We start from the raw sequence: 6364 nt of genomic DNA on the forward strand, positions 1-6364 counted from the left end.
CCGGCGGGGCGGCGGGGCCGGACGCTCGCTCCCTCGGACTTCCAGACGCTGAGCCCGCGCCGACACCGTGCATTCCTGTGACACCTCCAGGCCGCTCGGCCGTACCCTGTTTTCACGTGCAGTTTAGGGGCGTGGCCTCGAAACCAGAGGTGTCCAAGCTGGTCAGCAGCCTGTGTCCAGGATCCCCTTTCTAGGTCACTCACTGTCCACCACACCCCCACCCCCCAGCCAAGGAGGTCAGCCCACCCCCGAAAGAGAGATGCAGTCCCATTGGAGAGGCGCTAAACCGTCTTTATGATGCCCCTTGAAGCCCTTGAGATGACTTACATGGAGGCAGTTAAAGATCCTCAGTAATCGTGGGGCCAGGCGCCCCGTCACCCTGAGTGGCAGACATGTGTGAGGACTTTGGTTGCCCTGTGATTTGAGAGTGGAAGTGTCTGACCTCGCCGCGCCCCTTTTCTGGGGAGTGGAAACAAAAGCGTGGACCCCCCCAGCCCTCCCCAAGCACCCCAGTAGAATGGAGCACACGTCGGGAGCCCAGCCTGGAGCGAGTGGGGGCTGGGTTTCATCTGGGAGAAAATCATTTTTTCTGAATCCCTTGGGAATGGTTGGCGTGCAGATTCTGCCCAGAGACAGAAAAATGGACCGAGTGGCCCGCGGAGGACGTTCGCCACTCCAGCTGCAGTTCTGCCATTTGCATCTCAGAGATGCAGAGTCCTCTCTGCGCCGGCCCCCCGTGACCGCACGCAGCTGTGCCTGCTTTCAAGCCGGTGCCCACAGTGCTCGGCCCACTGCCATGCCGGTCACAGCACCGCCACCCACCCACTCTCGACCGGGGCCAAGGAGGGCCTTTGGCAAACGTGCTCGCCGGCCGAAGGCCCCCGTGTGCCCCTCCCCGCAGTGAGGGGTGCCAGGAGCATGCGTCAGTCACTGGAAGGTCCAGAGGGCTGTGAGCGAGCTCCAAGAGCAGAGCGGCGCTGTCGCGGCTAACACCGGCCTCCCTGGGCACCCCTCCCAGGTCCGAGCTGGACACTGCAGTCGGTGGGCTGGACTAGGCGGGACGGTGGCCTGTGCTGACACTGAGCCAACCCTGCCAGTCTGAGTCAGTGCACACAGAAGGCTCAGGTGACCCGGGGCCGGATTTTGACCTTGGATCAGACGGGGGTTTTTCCGAATCCTGGGATTCTCACACCTCTTCTGGGCAAACGTGTGATTTTTCCCTCCGCCAGTGCTCTGCTCAGCGGGGGCTGGGGGCTGGGGGTCAGAGTGTGTTGAGTGCATGGGGACAAGGCCGCCAATGTCTACAAGTCACGGTTGAGTCTCAGCAGGTGTGCCGGTGCTCCGGGGCTGGGCACCCATGCCCCACAGGGCAGTCCCGTGGAGAAATGCCTCACGGGGTCGACGCATGCACGTGGCGCATGGGGTCTCCCGAGCACAGTCGGCCCCACGGCAGGATGATAAAGGGGATTCAACGTGTAGGAAGCAGATGAACTCCTTAGGGCAGTTCTCTTGTGGGGTCTGGTTCTCTCAGAGATGACGCTCACAGAAGTTCCCCGCCCACTTCCCCAGACACAGTAGGACCCACAGGTGTTGGTGGGAGGGTGATGGGAATCTCAGCGCGGGCTGAGTGTGCTGCTCCTCTAAGCTGGCCGGAGCCCCACCGTGTGCTGGACTGCCTCCCCGCCCCCAGGCCACAAGCCCCCTTCCGCCCCCAGGACAGTGGCGGGACAGGCCGGCCTCGGCTGGTTTCCCTGGGTGGGTGTCATCTCTCCCAGTCTGGATGGAGCCTGTGTTCTTCGGCTCCTCGTCCGTGACCTTGACTTTCCACCCGCCCAGTTCTTTTCCATCCCAAATCTGGAGGCTGAACCAGGGCTTGTTTTTGCTGGCTCCTGTCGGGGGGAAGTGACATCATGTGGTGTCCGAGGCCCAGGGGTGGGGGCGGGGCTCTGTGGTTGCGTGTGCTTTGAATTAAGTGGACGGTTGTGCATTCCAGTAGCCAACATCTGGTGGTGAATTCATCAGCCAGTGTATCACCCTTGATCTCAAACGCAGATGTTGTGTGAACGGCAGAGGGAAAGAAGGAAAAACAAAATCTGAGCGGCCCGGGGAGAGGCCGTTATTTTTGGGAGCGAAGCACTTAGAACACGAGTCTCTGTGAAGACTCTGCCTCCCGCGGCTGCCCTGGTCCCCGTGTGGGACAGAGGGGAAGGGCAGGACACGGCCGACCCCCTGCCCGGGCCCGGCACATAGTAGGTGTTCAGTAAACAGGATTTGAATATCTTCCCAGGCTCTTTGGGTCTGTTTGCTTTTCCCCAGCCCTGTTCCTTAAGCGGCCTGGGACCCAGAGGGGCCCATCCTCCACTCGGAGTGGCCTGGATTCCAGAGCTCACAGTGGGACCCGTGACCTTGGGTGTAGGACGTGAGGACGTGCGTTTCTGGAGAACTCTCCTTGTCCCTCCCTGCCCGCCACTGGCGGTGTGCTGTCGTCCTGTCCCTCGTCCACCTCCTTGCCCGTGCTCCTCGAAGGCGAGGTCTGTTATGGAAAACCCCTCCCACCCATGGGGCCCATTTGTCCAGTTTCCCCTCTGGCCGTGATGAATCCATCTGCCAAAGCTTTGTGTGTGCTGTTCCCGCCTCCCCCACCCTGCAATGGTCCCTGATGCCCTGGGCAGGTCAGCGGTGTTGACCCTGGCATCTTTGGGGCAGGTGTGTGCCCAGCATCTCTTCTTCATGTTGATGCTTTGGGGAAGGTTTGCCTGGAACTGGTCCTTCTCTGCCTCTTGAGCCTCATTAGCTCTCATGCAAAGCGAGTAGCACATTCCCACCCAGAATTCAGAGAGACCCCTGAAGGCTCTGAATTCTCGTTCTGTACAGACTAGCCCAGTGGGGGACCCTCCTGGCCCTCCCTGATTTCCGTGCAAGCCGTGGGTGGCCTTGGTGCCAGTTAGCGGTCTAAGCCGCACGAGTCGCCCGGGCCTGGGACACACCCAGTCTCTCCTGTCCGGACCAAGTATGTGATCTGTAGCTCCAAAGCAAAGCAAATGCATCAGAAAGCCGCATCACACCCAGACTTGGGGTTCACGCCCCCCGGGACGGGCTCTCTGGCCTGAGCAGGGAGCATGACGCAGCCGTCACCCACGGGATGGGAAGAAGGAAGTCACACCAGCCTCCGCGGCATAGCTGTCTCACTCTGTCGTCCTGACCTGGACGTACGCCATGTGCCTGGCACTGAGTCACACACGCCACGGCTCCTGGTCCCCAGCACCGCCTGACGGAGGCAGGTCCTGGTGGTGATTTCTGCGTTTCAGACGTGAGTGCTGTGTCTCGGCGAGGCCGGGGGACTTCCCCGAGACCACACAGCCGGGAGGGGGCTAAAGCAGAGCCTAGCCTGGCTCGGCCCCTTTTGGATGAGGACTCCGGCCCCCAGCAGCCTCGGTGGCCTTTGTAGGAGAGACACATGGACCTCGGTGTGCGGAACGGAATGGGACCTTTTGCCTGCTTCACAATGGTTTTTGCTTATTTTTCTGAGTGCGGCTGCTGTTTATTGAGCACCTACTGTGTGGTAAGCAGTGTGCAGGTGAATGCCCCTCTGAAAAGCAGTTCCATAAAGTTCCAAAAAGCACGCAACATCAGGTGTGCCGTGGTGACATCTGGCAGCATTGCCCCTTCCAGACCATTGTGTCCTTGAACGGTTCTGGTCCGTCTGACACGGTGAGCCGATGACGATGCTCAGAAGAGCAAACTTAGAGCGATTAACCAGGTACATTTGCTGATTGTACACACTAGTTTGAGTAGTGTCGCCATAAAGCCTAGATCAAGCTGGCAGCGGGCTGACCGAGACAGACCTCCCTCAGGGGCCAACCCAAGTATCTCTGTTCAGCTCGGCAAACATTTACTGGGATCTGAGCACTGCCTTCTGTGGTTACAATGTAACCTCTGCCTGTCGGAAGCTGTTGTTACAATGTAACTTCTGCCTGTTGGAATCTTCTGCCAGGCCCAGCAGACAGGCCAGGTATTTACTGAGCATGGGCCAGGGATGCGGGAAAGCAGGGCTTCCCGGAGGAAGACAAGAAAGTGCTGCTTTAGCTGGGTTTTGAAGGGTGAATAGAAGTTCTCCAGGCAGGAAGGGGAGGATGGCGTTTGGGGCGGAAGAAACTTGCCTGTCCAGAGGTGGGGCGCCCTCGGGCAGGTTCGGGTTAGAGGAATAGCGAGAGCGGGGACCGCCCAGGCAGCCGAAATAGCCACCGACTGGCACCAGGTTTCAAAGCATTTTCTATTTCAGCCAAGGGTGGGGGCAGCCAAGGTAGATGTTTAAGCAGGGAACAGACATGATTATAAAAAGATAGCTCCTCTCAGAGCCATGAGAGGAGACGCTGGAAACTGGGTGACCTGTTACCGAGGGCAAAGCCCTCTGTTCTGAGAGGGGCCACACGGTGGCATTTCCCTAGATGTGGCTTTGCACGTGGGGGCCTGGCTTAGCCTGGGAGACAGGAACCTACGGGCCCGTCATGACTCGGCTCCAACAGAAGAAGAAATAAAATGGGGTTTGGACCTCAGTGGGGCGGTGAGGCCATGAGGCGGCGGGGGTGGGTTCTCTGGCACCAGACCAGATCTAGAGAGTACTTCTGGGGTCCGGGGGGATGGGCCCCCCTGCCCTGTAGGAGAAGACAGCCCTGGGCAGCCGTCTCTAAGGCCCGAGCTGCCCGCCCGGGGCGGCAGTGGGAGGCCGCGTGATGCTACCAGCTCCTTTTTCTTCTGTTTTGCTCACATTCGCACTAATGTGACACGAGAGTGACCCCGCGCAGCCAAGTTTGGGAGGGCAAAGCTTTTAAAGCCATTAACACAGTTTGTGCCACGGGCCGATAAGCCTCCAAATGAAAAAAGAGAGGGCCCTGCCCAAGTGACAGCACTAAGTGCTGACCCGTGACATGTCAGGCTACGAGGCGGAGCCGCGTTCAGGCCTAATTGCCAGCAGCAAGCCCCGTGGTGCCTGGCTCAGGAGCAGCCTTGGGCTCCGGAGAACATTCCGGAACCTTTTCAGCCCGACCTCTTCCCCCATCCATCATCTCGCAGCCTGGTCCACAATCATCTTTCTTCCCGTTGGGCCTCCGTCCTCGGCGTCTGTCCCTCGGGTCTCCGTGCAAACGCCGCCTCGCCCGACGCGATGCCCTTTGGGTTAAAACGCTGTGACCCAGAAAGAATTTGTGTTCTTTCCAAGACTCATTCTCAGGACATTTTCCGGGGACACTTTTAGGACAGATGAGGAAAGATGGACCTTTGAGATGCAGGACTCCCCAGACCCAAATAGGATGGGGCTTTTCCGGGTACTAACTAGCCCTCTGCCTTCAGCCGGAAGAGGCGTGTGCCGGTGGGCTGTGTGGGCGGAGGGCAGGTGGGGTGAATGCCAGCACCCTTAACTGCGTCGTCAGGATTGAGGCCACCCCGTCGCTCGTCTGCTTTCCCGGCCACCGATACAGGCTCCTTGGAGGGAAAGGAAGAGGTGGCCGCTCGGAGTGCCGGTCGCCGGGGCCTGCATCCGCTTCTGCCTTGGCTCTGTCCACAGAGGGTTCTCCTGGAAGAATCCCGGAACCGGGAGTCTCGCTGTCACCTCCCTGCCCACACCCTCGACCGAGGCCCGGCTGGAGTCTGGGGTGCCCTTGCCCCTCGCTGCTGCCCCTTCCCCGTCCTCAGAGCCATGAAGGTGTCTCGGGGACTCTGCTCACCTCTGTGTCTTTGTGTTTTGCAGTGATCAGGGCCAAAGTGGTCAGTGAGAAGGAGGTGGACTCCGGGAACGACATCTACGGCAACCCCATCAAGAGGATCCAGTATGAGATCAAGCAGATAAAGGTGGGTGCGGCCGTCGCCGGGCTGCTCCGCTGGGCGGATCGCGGGGAGGCCTGGGAACGAGACTGGGTCCCCCGGAGGCGGGAGACCACGCAGAGGCGTCCCACCCCCTCAAGGTGCCTCTGGGTTCCTGGACAAAGTCCAGCCATCTGTGGAGTGGGCCGTCGGGGCATCAAGCCACAAGCTGACCCGATTCCCCTTCATCCGTCAATGGCTGACAAGTCGTGTGCACCAGCCAGTACGGTCCCGTCGGCTGGGCTGGGTCGGAAATGTGTTCTCTTCATTTCGGTGGATGACGACTGCGTGGCGCAGCCTCAGGTTCCGTTACCGAGTTCACCGCAGTGTCTGTGGGACGTTCCGTGGGTGCCTGTCTGTGCCTGCGCTGTGTGGGGTTCAGAGGCAGCGAGTACTCGGCATCCCCAACTCCCCCAAACCGGTGTGGGGTCTAGCTTGCCTGCTTCGCTCCAAGTTCTCAGAGGAGGGGGATTTGGAGGAAGGCAGATGCCTGCGGACAGGTGGG

At 60.0% G+C, this 6364-nt stretch overlaps 1 protein-coding gene across 1 annotated transcript in view; it reads left to right on the plus strand.

The window, feature by feature from the left end:
• The first annotated feature begins 5689 nt into the window (after positions 1-5689).
• The window catches only part of TIMP2 (TIMP metallopeptidase inhibitor 2), a 13255-nt gene continuing 12580 nt past the window's right edge, over positions 5690-6364 (plus strand). Inside the window, exon 1 of the mRNA XM_025047112.1 lies at positions 5690-5847. The gene's annotated coding sequence lies outside the window, so the exon portion shown is untranslated. The remainder of the gene's footprint in view (positions 5848-6364) is intronic.

This window comes from Pteropus alecto, unplaced genomic scaffold (genome assembly GCF_000325575.1).
Source record: "Pteropus alecto unplaced genomic scaffold, ASM32557v1 scaffold134, whole genome shotgun sequence".
Taxonomy (NCBI): domain Eukaryota; kingdom Metazoa; phylum Chordata; class Mammalia; order Chiroptera; family Pteropodidae; genus Pteropus; species Pteropus alecto.